This window comes from Eulemur rufifrons, chromosome 8, assembly GCF_041146395.1.
Source record: "Eulemur rufifrons isolate Redbay chromosome 8, OSU_ERuf_1, whole genome shotgun sequence".
In the NCBI taxonomy this organism is placed as follows: domain Eukaryota; kingdom Metazoa; phylum Chordata; class Mammalia; order Primates; family Lemuridae; genus Eulemur; species Eulemur rufifrons.
Genome location: NC_090990.1, coordinates 11,907,171 through 11,920,397, shown reverse-complemented (window position 1 = coordinate 11,920,397; position 13,227 = coordinate 11,907,171).

Sequence of the window (13,227 nt, the reverse complement as noted above, 5' to 3'; positions counted from 1 at the left end):
AGGGGGTCAAAACTCCTTCCCAGGCTCCCAGGCCCTCCCGGCCTCCCGCCGCCTCTCCTCCCCTCCTACTCCCTTCTCGCTGGGCAGATCCACCGCACAGGATCTGCGCTTTCTGTCCTGTCATGCGCAGATGTTTGCGTGGCTCGTTCCCTCCCTCCACCCAAGTCTCAGAGATCCCCTGAGCCCCTACCTGGGAGAGCAGCACCCACTGAGCCCCCTCCGAGCCTGCCTGTCCTGTTCGAGTCCTTCCCTTTCACTCGTTCGTGTGCTTGGTTACCCACTTCAGCCCCCAGCTCCGTACTGCTGGTGACTTTCTCTGACTTCCTGCTGCGTCTGCCATGCCTAGAGCAGTGCTTGGTCCATGGAGGATACTCGGGGAACGTTTGTTGACTGCATGATGGATCTGTGCCAGGACCTCCTTAGGGAACAGTCTGGCGCAGCTACCTCCACAACCTGACGAAAATCCTGGGCTGGTGGGCAGCGAATCCAAGCCTGATGGTGGTGACAGGCTGGGGCAGGTGGGCCCATGAGGCCCTTCCTCGCCATCCCTCCCCTTCACTGATCCCTGATCCTGAGGCAAGGCAGCCCCAGGACGTGCTGGAGGCACCGCGGGCTCAGACCCAGTTGGAGTGTCCACGTCAGAGGTCCGAGGTCCGGCTGGGGCTCCTGCTCTGGGCCGCACCCCTTTTCCTTCGGTCACAAATCACCCCAAGGGCAGGACCATTCCTTTGCCTGGAGCTGGCTCTTTCTCAAGCCGGGGCTGTTCCAGCAGCACCAATAGGACAGCAGACGGGGACAAGGCAAGGCCCCCGGCTGAGCTCCCGAGCCGGAGCCGCTGGCGATGGTTGCCCTGGGGCAAGGCCAGGGCCGAATTTCCTGCCTCCTCTTGGCCACCTCGGCCCTCTTTCTGCCTGCCCCAGAGGCCGAGGAGCAGGAAAGGAGATGAAGACCTCCACCCGCAGCACCTCATTCCACCCTTGCCCCCGTCCCGAGTGGCAGGTGGCACCCCCTTGTCCACACAAGTAAGCTCAGGTGCAGAGCAGAGAGGCCGAGGAGGGTGGAGCCAGGGTCAGCACCCAGGTGGGTTTGGCTCCAGGAGGACCAGAGGAGGGAGAGGGGTGAAGTGACTTTGGGAGTGTGACCAGTTTGCTCCCTCCTGTCCCCGAGGCCAGCAGAGGCAGCCATGGGGCCCTGCACCGCTTGGTGTAGTGGCAGGAGCGGTGGCTCTGGAGGGGGCCCAGCTCTGCTGTGGGACCTGGGCAAGTGTCCTCGCCTGTCTGTGTGTGAGAGAAGTCAAGGAACGAAGGCAGGCCGAGGTCCTAGAACCTGGCACGGCCAGGCACGCCGGCCTTAGCAATGACCGTTGGTGTCATTGTAGCCAGGTGTAAAGGAGTCACAGACTGTCGGGGGAAAAGAGCCCTCAGGAATCACACCCCCATCTCCTCATGGTGTCGGGACAGATGTCCCACCTGACACGCAGACACACACGTGTGCATACGCACACGCCTCCCACCGTCACACACGAGTCCAGTTGCCTGGGTGATGTCTCTGCCTTCCGTGGTCTATTTCTGTCTCTGCCGTGTGCTGCCGCCCGGGGGGCTACTCCCTTTCCCACCGCGCTTGTCTGTCGCCCCGGCTCGGAGCCCGGCCCCGTCTCCCTGTGTTGCCAGCTCACCCCTCTGGCCTCCTTGGCGCCTGGCGAGCCTGCGCAAGGCGTGTGCAGAGGCAGAGCCGTCACCCTCCGGAGCACGGGCCCCAGCCTGGGAGGGGACGCATGAGGAACCTGAGGCCAGAGAGGCAAAGTCACTTGCCCAAGGCTGCACAGCTGCAAGTGGGAAGCAGCCCCTGTCTGCCCGGCCGGCCCGAGCCCTGCTTGTTCTCCTGGTCCTGCTCCCCATCCGCCCGGGCACGGACTCAGTCAGGTCACCCCAGCTCCCGGCAGGAGGGCACAGCTTTGGGAGCCAGGGCTGGGCCAGGGGCCTGGCAGGCCGGCAGGGCGGCCGCAGCCCAAGGTTAACTGGCCGCACGCGGGGAGCCATGCTTGGGGCTGGGGCAGTCGAGGCGCAAGGCCCTGGGAACCTGGTACGGGCTGCGATGACAGGGCAGCTACGCGGGCCCCATCGGCCCTAATGGCAGGGCACACAGGGCAATTAGGAGGTGGCTTTTGTTCTGTGGGGCCCAAGTGCCGGGCTGGGAGCTGCGAGCCGCTTCTGCCCGACCCCGTCATGTGGTGGGAATCTGCCCATTCATGGGGACGGGGTCACACACGGAGTGCGACAGCAGGCAGTGAGACAATGCCACTGTGTTTCCTCTCCCATCTCCGAAGGGGTGGCTGGAGGGCCGAGTCTTCCCACGGCACGGCGTGGCCGGGGCCGGTCCTACCTCCCTCCTGTCTGGTCGGCCACGAGGGCTTGGGCCACCTCAAAGTAAATCACAGGCTGTCCCAGGCCACGGGGGGCGGGTGCTCTGCCCGCCGCGCCTCCCTCCTCTGGTGTCTGCCTCGGTGGCCCCACACGGGGCCCGCGGGCACAGGGCCACGTTCAGTGTCTCTGAGATTCAGATTTAACTGGGCAGCATGTATGTTTCTCTGCCGGATTCGGGAGCCTGGCGCAGATGCGCACCGAACGCACGATCTCAGCCCACTCCCGCCCTGACCCAGGGGCCGCCCGCTCCCACCGCAGTGAGCGAAAGCCCCAGACAGGTCTGGGAGGCCGAGGGAGCCGCAGGTGCCCCAGCCTGGAGCCCCGGAGCGTCCGGGGCTGGTGAGGGGGCTCATGGGAGGGCCACGGGGGCGCTGAGGGGCTGTGACCAGGGGAGGCAGGTTCTGGAAGCCCCAGTCCTGGCGCTTCTGTGGTGGCCTCCCCTGCCCAGGACTGCGCTGAGACCCCGGGGGTGGCTCCCCACCTCCTCTCTCTGACATCCCACCTCACAGCCGCTCGGCTCTGCGTGGGGCCCTGAGGCCAGGGCCGGGTGGCAAAGTGGTTGGGGTCAGATTTGGGCTCAGGGCTGGCTGTGTAGCCTTGGACCAAGCCCTTCTACCTCTCTGGGTCTCAGTCTCTTCATGTGTAAAATGGACATACTTTGTTGGGTTCACCAAGAGAGCCGCTGCATAGTGCCTGGCATGGAGGTGGCTCTGGAAATGTGTCATTTGGGTTATGAATGACCTGCCCCTATGGCTGGGCTCCCCTCTAAAGAAAACTCAGCCGACAGCAGGGCCCCACAGGAACAAGAGCTGTTTGGAGGTAGTGAGTCCCCAGTCATTGGAGGCATCCAAGCAAAGACCAGTCTACAAGCCGTGCCTCAGACATGCCACATGGGAGGTGATGGTGTCAAAGGTCATTTCCAACTCTAAGCAGGTGGAAAGTTCAAGGGCTTTGGTGCCAGACAGTCCTGGGTTCTAATTCTAGCTGTGTGGACCTGGACAAGCTGCTTCCTCCCTGGGACCCTCGGTTTGGCCCCCTGTACAGTGCTGTCGGCAGCCCTGCCTCACCTGGGTAAATGTGACCAGCGCCCGGCTCTGAGCAGGTGCCAAAGAGCTGTGGGTTCCAAGAAGCGGCCCCGGCAGTTAAGGGACTTACGGTCATGCCCACAGCAGGTCCAGAGGCAGGAAGGCCCCAGGAGTCTGACCCAGCGGCCCAGCCAGGCCAGCAGGGACGGGCGTCTTCGATGGGCATCTGTTGGCTCTGTCCCCAGGCTGCTTCCCTCAAAGTCCCACATGGCTGCGGCCCCCGCCCGAGTGTGTCTGGGGGGAGACAGCGCTTGCTGATTCTCACCTCTGCTTCTCAGGAAACCTCTCCCCGGAACCCCCGTCGGCTTCCCTCCCCGCGAGTCTCCCCTGGGGCTTGCCGGGCAGGGCAGGGTGGGAATGTCTGTAGAGGGGCGGCCACTGTGCATCCCCTGGGCCACCCGGCACCCCTCCCCGCCTTCCTGCTTGCTAACAGAGCTGGTCACCACAGGCCACCGCACTCCAGACACTGGACACGGTTGTGCCCCATGGCCACTGCCACCCCACCTGCCCCTACCTAGGTCCTCCGCGGATCCCGTTTCTTTGCATCACTAGCTCTGGGTTCAAATCAGGACGGTGCATCCGATTGGCTGAGCACAGGTCACATAGCCACGTCCCAGCTGCAAGGGAGGCTGGGAAAGACTTTCAAGGACAGTGTGGGCATAGCCTCCACCGAGACATAGTGAGACGGTCCTAGATGGGTGGGCTCGGATGTTGGGTAGTCAGGCCAAAAATAAGGACACTGTCCACCAGACAGACGCCTGGCTTACCCAGGGGCAAGTGTGAAGGACAGAGATGGTATTTCACAGGTAAGCTTTGGTGGCTCTGCCACCACTATGCTGTGCACCCCAGGCAAATTACTTAGCCTCTCTGGGCCTCTGTTTCCTCATCCATCAAGAGGGGATAACAATACCTATAGGAAAACTTAGCACAGTGACTGGACAAGCCAGCATGACCCATTATTAACCACCACGTGACTGCTACCATGAGCCGCCTGCAGTGCCTGGCACAGGGTGGGACCAGCAGACATCCGCTGGCCTGTTCCCAGTCCTGCAACACGGGGCTCACAAGACACAGGGCCAGGTGTCCGGAGGAGACAAGAGGGAAACCTACAGAGTGAGGCTGTACGACTGATTCCAGTGGACCAAGGTGAGGACAGCCTGGGATGTTAGAGGAGGGAGAAACAACACCTGGTTGGAGGGTGGTATGCAGGTGTCGGGGAGGACTTCCTGTAGGAGGTGGTATTCGAGACAGGGGTTCCCAGGAGGAGAGGGCAGAATCTCAGAGGGATCGGGGACAGCTGTGATGGAGGGGAGGCCAGCACCTGAGGGCCTAGGTGTGCCTTGCAGCCAGTGTAGCACTGCCCGGGGAATCCCTTGAGGGAGGCCTGGTGCCAGGTGTTGGGGTGGGGGAGGCTGGAAGGCAGGAAGAGGGTACAGGGGTGAGGAGGGGGATGGCAGAACGAGGCGGGCTGAGGAGATGGCCTTGCTGCAGTGGACAGCTGTCCTGCCTCCCTGTGTGACCCAGAGAAAGCCTCTTGTCCATGTCTAACACAAGATTGGGAGAGACCAGCCCTTCTGGTGCCCCCCGATGCCCCTGGAGACCTCCCCCTCCTTCTCCAAGAGCCCCCAGAGAGCCACTTGGCAGGCCAGACAGTGATGCAGAGTCCTGGCCTGCCCCAGCCCTGCGCCCCGAGAACTGCCCCACAGCCCTGGTGGTCCTCAGCCCCTTCTGTTCACACTGGCTGGAACCACTCAACACACACTGAGCACCCGCCGGTGCCAAGCCCTGAGGCCCAGAGACGGACGAGGCACCGCCCCTCCCTGTGACAAGGCTGAGGGGGCCCAGGTCACCTGATCCCTGTTCTGAGTGGGACCAGTTTCTCTCCTCAGGGAGCTCTGTCCTGCTTTTCTGATGACGATGATGACGATGACGACGACGACGACGACGATGATGATGATGATGATAGGTGTTTATCGTTTATCGAGCACTTTCTCTGTGCTGGGCCCACTTACCGGCATTACCTGCATTGTGTCATTTAACCCCTCAAAGTGGACGTTAGCATCGTCCCGATTTGCAGAGGAGGGAGCCGAGGGTCGGGGAAGGTGTTTCCCCAGGTCCTGGCAGGGAAGTGGTAGAGCAGGAATACAAAGCCAGGTCTGTCTCCTTTCAGAGCCTCAGGTCTTAGGCCCCTTTTTGAATGGCTCATTCCAGAACATGGACGGAGCCCAGAAGCCCGGCTCTAAGCCTGGCCCCCCTGCCCTGTGCTGGGCCAAAGCCCCCCAGCCTCTGCCGGCCCCATCATGCCCCAAAGGTGCTGAGCCCCCCACCCCGCCCAGCTCAGCCATGAGGCTGTGGAGGTAGGACTTTGGGCTTAGTGTTGAAGGCCAGCCATGGAGCCAAAGGCTTCGACATTAAATGTCAGTGGCACAGAAACATGGCCACACTCTGGTCAGATGTCATCACCCCCAAAATGAGCCCCATTCGGATCTCGTTAGGAGCAAGCGGGCAGGAGGCCCCGTCCTGACCTCCCAGGTGGTGGAGGGAACCCCAGTGTGATGGGGGAGACAGAACCCAGATGTTAAGACCTTCCACCCCCAACCCTAGTGATCTGCTCAGTAAGTACACGCATGTCACTCGGGTGAGCCGCGAGAGGCCACCCACCTTCAGCAGGGCTGACCCCGCAGCCCGGGCAAAGCTCCTGCTTGGGAGGTGCACGTGGCCGTGACATGGAGGTGCGTGGGCCGCTTTGGGGCGAAGCCCTGGCTCCAGCGGTTCTGCGGGGAGGCCAAGCATGCCCCTCCCCCGCCCACTGTCCCCAGCTCTGTAGTGCGTCTGGGGAGCTGCTGCGGAGACCCTGATGAGTGTCGGAGCCCTTCCTGGTTGGCGCTGTGACTGCCACCCCGCAGGGTGCCTGCCGCCTACACACCACAGTGCCGTCAAGGCCTGGCCCGAACTCATCCCTGCCCCACCCGGAGGACATTCTGCTCCATCCGGGTGAGGCCTGTCCCTGTCCCCATCCCTGTCTCTCCACCTAGAAGGCCCACCTTCCTCCTCCTCGCCCCCACCCAACACTGGGCTCCAGCTCCCTCCTTCCAGAGCCCTCCATCTCCCCACCCACTCTGCCTGCTCTTCCATGGCCTCCTGCAGCCGGTTCCCCGTGTTACAGACGGGCAAACTGAGGCCGGGTGGAGGTGACGGACGGAGCTTGCAGGGCAGGGCTCAGTGAGTGGTTTCCAGAGCCTGGGGTCCCTTTTTCCTTCACATCTGGCATTTCGTTGTCTTTTTATTCTCTTTTATTCTGGAAGCTCTCCACCCTGCTCCCACCTTTTCCCAGTAGCCATGAACTGGAGAGTTTTCTGTAAACTGGAAGCCAGGTCCTGAGGTCCGGAGGCTTCATCAGGGTCCTGTTAAGACGTCGGCACACACAGGTGACACTGTGCGGTGTGTTTGGCACAGTCCCGTCGGCTGCCTGCTCTAGGTGATGCTGAGTTTGATCACTTGGTTGAGGAAGGGACCACCCAGTTGATGGGTGGCTTCTTGAATCCTTCATTCCTTCGTGTGTCCACGCCTTCCAAGCACCTTCTGTGTGCCAGGCGCGGACGTGAGTTAGGGTGTCCCTGGTGGTGCCTGTCCCTAAGGAACACAGCCCCCGTGAGGAACAGACAGGAGCTGTGGCCTGTGTTGGAGGATGGAGGGGACAGGGCTGAGCCGCAGAGGAGAGGGAGGGGTGGGGCGGGCCTAGGGCTGAGTCCCGAACAACCAGTAGGAGCTGGACAGGACTCAGGCCGGCGGAGGGGGGTGTTGGGGCCGGTGGGGAGGACATCCCGGGAGGACAGCCTCAGGGACGGTGTGAGGCCAGAGCAGCACGGGGTCACCGGGGCGTGGCAAGTGTGAGACGGAGCGTGGGATTTGCCCCTGGAGAGGCAAGTGTGGCCCAAAGGCAGGGACAGGTACCCTGAGACCCCTCGGCGGCCGTGAGGCCTGCTGAGCTGGGCTGCCCACCGGGCTGGGGCTCGCTGCTGCCTCCCTCCGCCCGCCACCGTCTGCGTCGCGGCCCCTGCCAAGCCAGAGGAGGAGCAAAGCCTGCTCAGAGAGGTGCTCCTGGTCACCTCTCCCCCTCCTCCCACCCGCTTCCCCCAGCACAGCTCCTCCCAGCCCTGTCCTCAGGAAAGCCTTGCTGGCCGGTGGCAGACACTGGCTTAGGCACTGAAATGGCCCTTCAGGTCCCCGGACAGGCCTGGGGAGGGCGGGTGAGCTGAGGTCCGTGCCATGAGCATCTGACACATTCCCTGTCACCTTCTTCTGGAGTTGGGGACAGCCTGTTCTCCCTGCCCTGCCACTGTGACACGCTGCTCCGTCACCCGTGGCAGAGCGGGTCCTCAGGCTAGGAGGCCGTGGCATCATCTCCTCTTGGGCAAGCTCCGTCTGCCAGGGAGGGGCCCCTGGGGTAGAGCCTGGCACGTGTCTGGGCACCTGAGCCCAGCAGACTGGCGTGGGGGGACAGGGAGGCAGCCGCACAGCCAGGGCGAGAGTCCCTGTCTCCTGGGGACTCTCCCCGCCTGCCCTGGGGCAGGCCGTGGTCCTCCAGGAGGCAGGAATTCTTCTCATCTCAAAGTTTAGAGTCAAGGTCACCTGAGTTTTAGGAGGTGGAGGAAGCAGAGAACTCACCGTGTGTGTTCCTAAGTGCTGGGTGGGGCCGGGGGACTGGACAGGTGTCCCCAGGGGGCAACCAGACAGCCCCGCCCGCACCGGCCAAGCCCATTCCCACCCCAGGCCTTTGCTCTGGGGTCCGCTTTGCCTGGGACGCCGCCACCTCCGGCTTGTCACAGCCTCCTCAGGCCACTCGGGTCTCAGTTCGTGTCACCTCATCCAAGGGGCCTTTCCCAGGCACCCCCCAATATCGTCCCTCTTTGCTGTGTCCCAGTGCCCGTGTCACACTCTGCAGTGACCGTGTTTATCTGCTTGCTCACATGTCAACACCTGGCCTCCCCGCTGGTCAGCGTGTGGCCACAGCCCTCTCTGGCTTGGTGGTGACGATCTCTCTCCCTCTTTTCAATTGACAAAAACTGTATATATTTACGGCGTATAACACGATGTTTTGATGTATGTGTACGTCGTGGAATGGCTACAGCAAGCTAATCACCGTGTGCATTACCCCACAGCCACCATTTTTTTTTCTTGGCCAGAACACTTAATCTACTCTCCGCAATACACTGTTATTAACTGTAGTCACCAGGGGTACAATAGCTCTCTTGAACCTATTCCTCCCGTCTAACCGCAATTTCCCACCCTTCGACCAGCATGTCCCCAAACGCTGGCAACCACCACTCCGCTCTCTGCTTCCACGAGCGCGACTATTTCCGGTTCCACGTACAAGCGAGGTCCGGCAGTATTTGTCTTTCTGTGCCTGGCTTATTCTGCTTCACATAATGTCCTCCAGGTTCAGTGATGTTGCAAATGACAGGATTTCCTTTTCTGTGGCCGAATGGTGTTCCATTGTGTATATAAACCACAGTTTCTTTGTCCACCTGCCCACCTGTGCACACCCAGGTCGATTCTACGCTTGGCTGTTGCACACAGAGCTGCGGCGAACACGGGTGCAGGTATCTCTTCGCCAAACTGATGTTGCAGCCTCTGGGTCTACACCCAGCAGTGGGATTGCGGGATCATACGGCGGTTCTAGCTTTCATCTTTTGAGGAGTAATTATGTCTTTACGTAGCAGATCCCTCTGGTACCCCGCGACTCCCAAGGGCAGGAATGCAACCCTGTTCTCGTTATACCCCTGGCGTTGAAGTAGGGAACCTTTGGGACATTTCTGTCTGCAACCTCGGTTAGTTTTTTTTTTTTTTTTTTTTTTTGTTGAGACAGAGTCTCACTTTGTTGCCCAGGCTAGAGTGAGTGCCGTGGCGTCAGCCTAGCTTACAGCAACCTCAGACTCCTCGGCTTAAGCAATCCTACTGCCTCAGCCTCCCGAGTAACTGGGACTATAGGCATGTGCCACTATGCCCGGCTAATTTTTGTATATAGATTTTTAGTTGTCCATATAATGTCTTTCTATTTTTAGTAGAGACGGGGTCTCGCTCTTGCTCAGGCTGGTCTCGAACTCCTGACCTCGAGCGATCCACCCGCCTCGGCCTCCCAGAGTGCTAAGATTACAGGCGTGAGCCACTGCGCCCGGCCTAAACCTCAGTTAGTTTTATCTTTGGCTTTTCAAGGACAAGCACCTTAGGGAAACTGAGGCAGCTCTCAACTCATTTCTGTCTCCAGCCCATCTGCTGGACTGGAGCTTATCCCTACCTGCTCACAGGTACCTTCCTGGCTGTCCTGGGGGCAGGGACCGCATGTTTGTCAGGTCTGACTGGGGCTGTCCGAGTGCTGGAAGAAGTTAAAGGAAAGAGAGAGGGAAGGAAGCCGGGAACGGCAGTACCGAGGGGCTCCCGGGCTCCTCTGAGCTTTCATATCTTGTTATTTTCCAGCCCAACCTTATACAGAGGCCCTTCCCAACCCTGCCCCTGCCCGAGGTCAGCGCTGGAGACGCTGTCGCACCCCTTCCCGCACAGGGGTCACAGAGATGCCTTTGCAGAATCCCAGGGCTCCCTGGAGAACAGTGTAGAAACCACGGATCAGAGATGACAATCTCACTTTGCAGATGGGGACACTGAGGCCCTGACACGGGGATAGACGAGGGCAGCTCTGTGAGCTGGGGGCGAGCTGGCCAGGGCCCTCCAGGGACACTCCACAGCCCCTTTCACCCCTGGGTGGCCTCACCATCCCTTGGCTAATATGTGCCCCACTCTCCAGCAGAAGGCATTTAGTGTGTGGCCCGTCCTTTACTAGGGCCAAGGTCCTGCCCCCAGTGGCCCCTCGGCTGGCCATGACCTTGTCCTCCACCCCAGGGAGAGGGGCTGGGCACCTAAAATGCTCTGCGGAGGGTGAGGGGCCCCTGCAGTTTTCTGGGGTGGGCAGAGGCCTTGGAAACACCCAGTGGTCGCACCTGGTGGGGTTCATCTGCTTGCCTCGGGGGGCAGCCCGTGCCTGGTCTCCCTGAGTGCCGAGACGCAGTTCCCCTTCTGTGCAATTTGGGGGGAACAAACGCGGTTCCCACTGCAGGGAGTGGCATCTCCTGGCGGGGCCAGGTAAGGCGTTCTGTGCTGACCTCAGCCGGGGCTGACTCACCGCAGGTGCCCCTCCCAGGGCCCCGTGGAGTCGCCCCGGCGGCAGGAGCCCAGCTTCCCTGGGGCTCCCGCGAGGCAGCGCTGGTGGCTCAGGGCCCTGTACACATTCAGGGTTGACAAGTGTGCCGCCTGCCTGGCCAGCCCCTGCGAGCAGCCTGAGCAGAGCCACAAGCTCTGGGCTAGGGGAGCAGCCCTCACTCACGGCAGGCCTGGTGCTGGCTCCTGCTGACTTGGGGGGCCGTGTCCTGTGCCCCGGGTTGGTTCCTCCACCTGTGTGAGAGGGGACGCCTGTCCTGGTGCTGATGGGATTTGCTGAGGGACAATGGGGCAAGCAAGGGTTAACCACGTACAGCGCACGACTCACCTCTTAGTTTGCTGGTCCCAGTTAAGGTGGGGTGGGAGGCTTCTAGGAGGAGAGGGTGTGGGGTCCAAACTGTCACCTGTGGTGTCTGCCCCGGACTATGAGCTCTGAAGGGCAAGGATGGCCCCACCAGGTGTGATCCGGAGCCACACACCTGGGGGGCCTCAGGAGGGGCTGATGAGAGCCAAGCCAGTGCCCAAGAGGGAAGCAGAGTGGTGGGGGTTGGGAGGGGGCGTGCAAAGGATCAGGCCTGGGTCTCCAGTCCCGAGTGTGATCCGTGGCCCTGACGCCCGCTGGCTGGAGGATGCGCACTCGGGCCAGGTCCCTTCCCCAGCCGGAGCCTGTTTCACTGACTACAGAGTCACAGGGTAGGACGTGGCAGGTTTGCCAGGGCTTTGCAAAATGGAAAGTGCCGTGAAATGGCAAAGCGGTTTTACCACTGCCAGTTCCTGAGTTCACCCCCGGGAGGTGTGCGGGCCCTGCTGAAGCCACAGCCGGTAGGAGCAGAGGGGCCACGCTGCAGCCCCGAGGAAGGGCTAGAGGTGGGGGTGCCCGCCTTCACCCCAGGGGAACGAGTCCGGGCTGAGAACTCTCTCAACTCCCTTGCAGGGAAAAATCACTCGGCAGACAAAATGTGCTTGTTCTTCGTTCTTCCAGGGAAAGCAGCGATCAGGCTTAGGGTCTGGCTCAGACACACTGAATTTGCATCTCGGCTGTGCCACTGCTAGCTCTGGTGGGGAGGGTGTCCATGGGGTTGGGGGGGATGTGTCCCAGAGGGGCTCAGAGCCTGAGCTGGGGGAGCAGGCCACCCATGGAGGGGTGAGAAGGGTGTCCACGCGGGTGGCGGAGTGGCCTATAGAGGATGTCAGAGCCCCAGCGCCAGATGCAGGGGACCAGGTGGAGGGGCGGCCTGGTGTGGGGCCCTGGGCCCGGGTGGGGCGGGAGGGTGTCTCTGCGTATGTGTGTGGGGGGGTGGATATTGATCAGATTGGTAAATATGTTAAGGATAAAGGAAGCCCAGAATTTCACATCAAAGAAGGGAGTTACAGACACGAAGAGGGAGAAAATGAAAATGAACCCTGGGGTGTTAGATTGGAATTTAAGGTACCAGTGTGAACTCATGGTTTTCAATATGAGAGAAATAAATATAGATGTAAACATGTATATTATATACTTACCGTATACACATATGTGTGTGTGTGTGTGTGTGTGTGTGTATAGTTGGCCCTTGAACAACGCAGGGGTTAAGGGTGCCAATCCCTTGAGTGGCCCCAAATTTGCACATAACTTTTGACTCCCCCAAAACATAACTCCTAGTAGCCTACCACTGCCCAGAAGCCTTACTGATAACATAGTCAGTTAACACGTATTTCATATGTTGTATGTATTATATACTGTGTTCTTACGATAAAGTAGGTTAGAGAAAAGAAATGTTATTAAGAAAATCTTAAGGAAGGGAAAATATATCTACAATTTGTTGAGTGGAAGTGGATCATCACACAGGTCTTCTCCTGTCTTCACACTGAGCAGGCGGAGGGGGAGCAGGAAGAGAGGGGTTGGTCTTGCTGTCTCGGGGTGGCAGAGGCAGAAGAAAATCCACAGATAAGTGGACCCACGCAGTTCAAACCTGAGTTGTTCAAGGGCCAACTGCATACACTTCCTGATCCCCCCCATTCAAGGGCCAACTGCATACACTTCCTGCCCTGCGTCGCCTACTCCCCACACCCCCGTCTGCTGAGCGGGCTTGGGGGCAGCACCTCCCCAGCGGTGGTGAGCACACCTGTCATCCAGATGTTGGCGTCTGTGTACCACTCTCCACCAAAGGAACCAGGCTCCTTGGAGCCACGGCTGATTCTAGGGCCGGGGCAAGGAAAGGACAGAATGAGCTTGGAATATCTTTTCATACCAAAAAGTCAGGAAATGCTGAAAAAAAAAAAAAAAAAAAAAAAGATAGAGATACGTTAAAATGCCCCAGGAGCTACCTGAAAGTGCAACCACTGGCCAAATCTGGGGCAATTTGAACGTTAAAATAAACAATGATAGACATGGATCATAACCAGTTGAATACCAGACGAAACCCACAAGTCCATGCTGCTATAAGTGAATGTGAATACATCAAAAGTTGGGTGGGGAAATGGGATATTTATATAGTCTAAAGTATTTCCTCACGAAATATTTATTA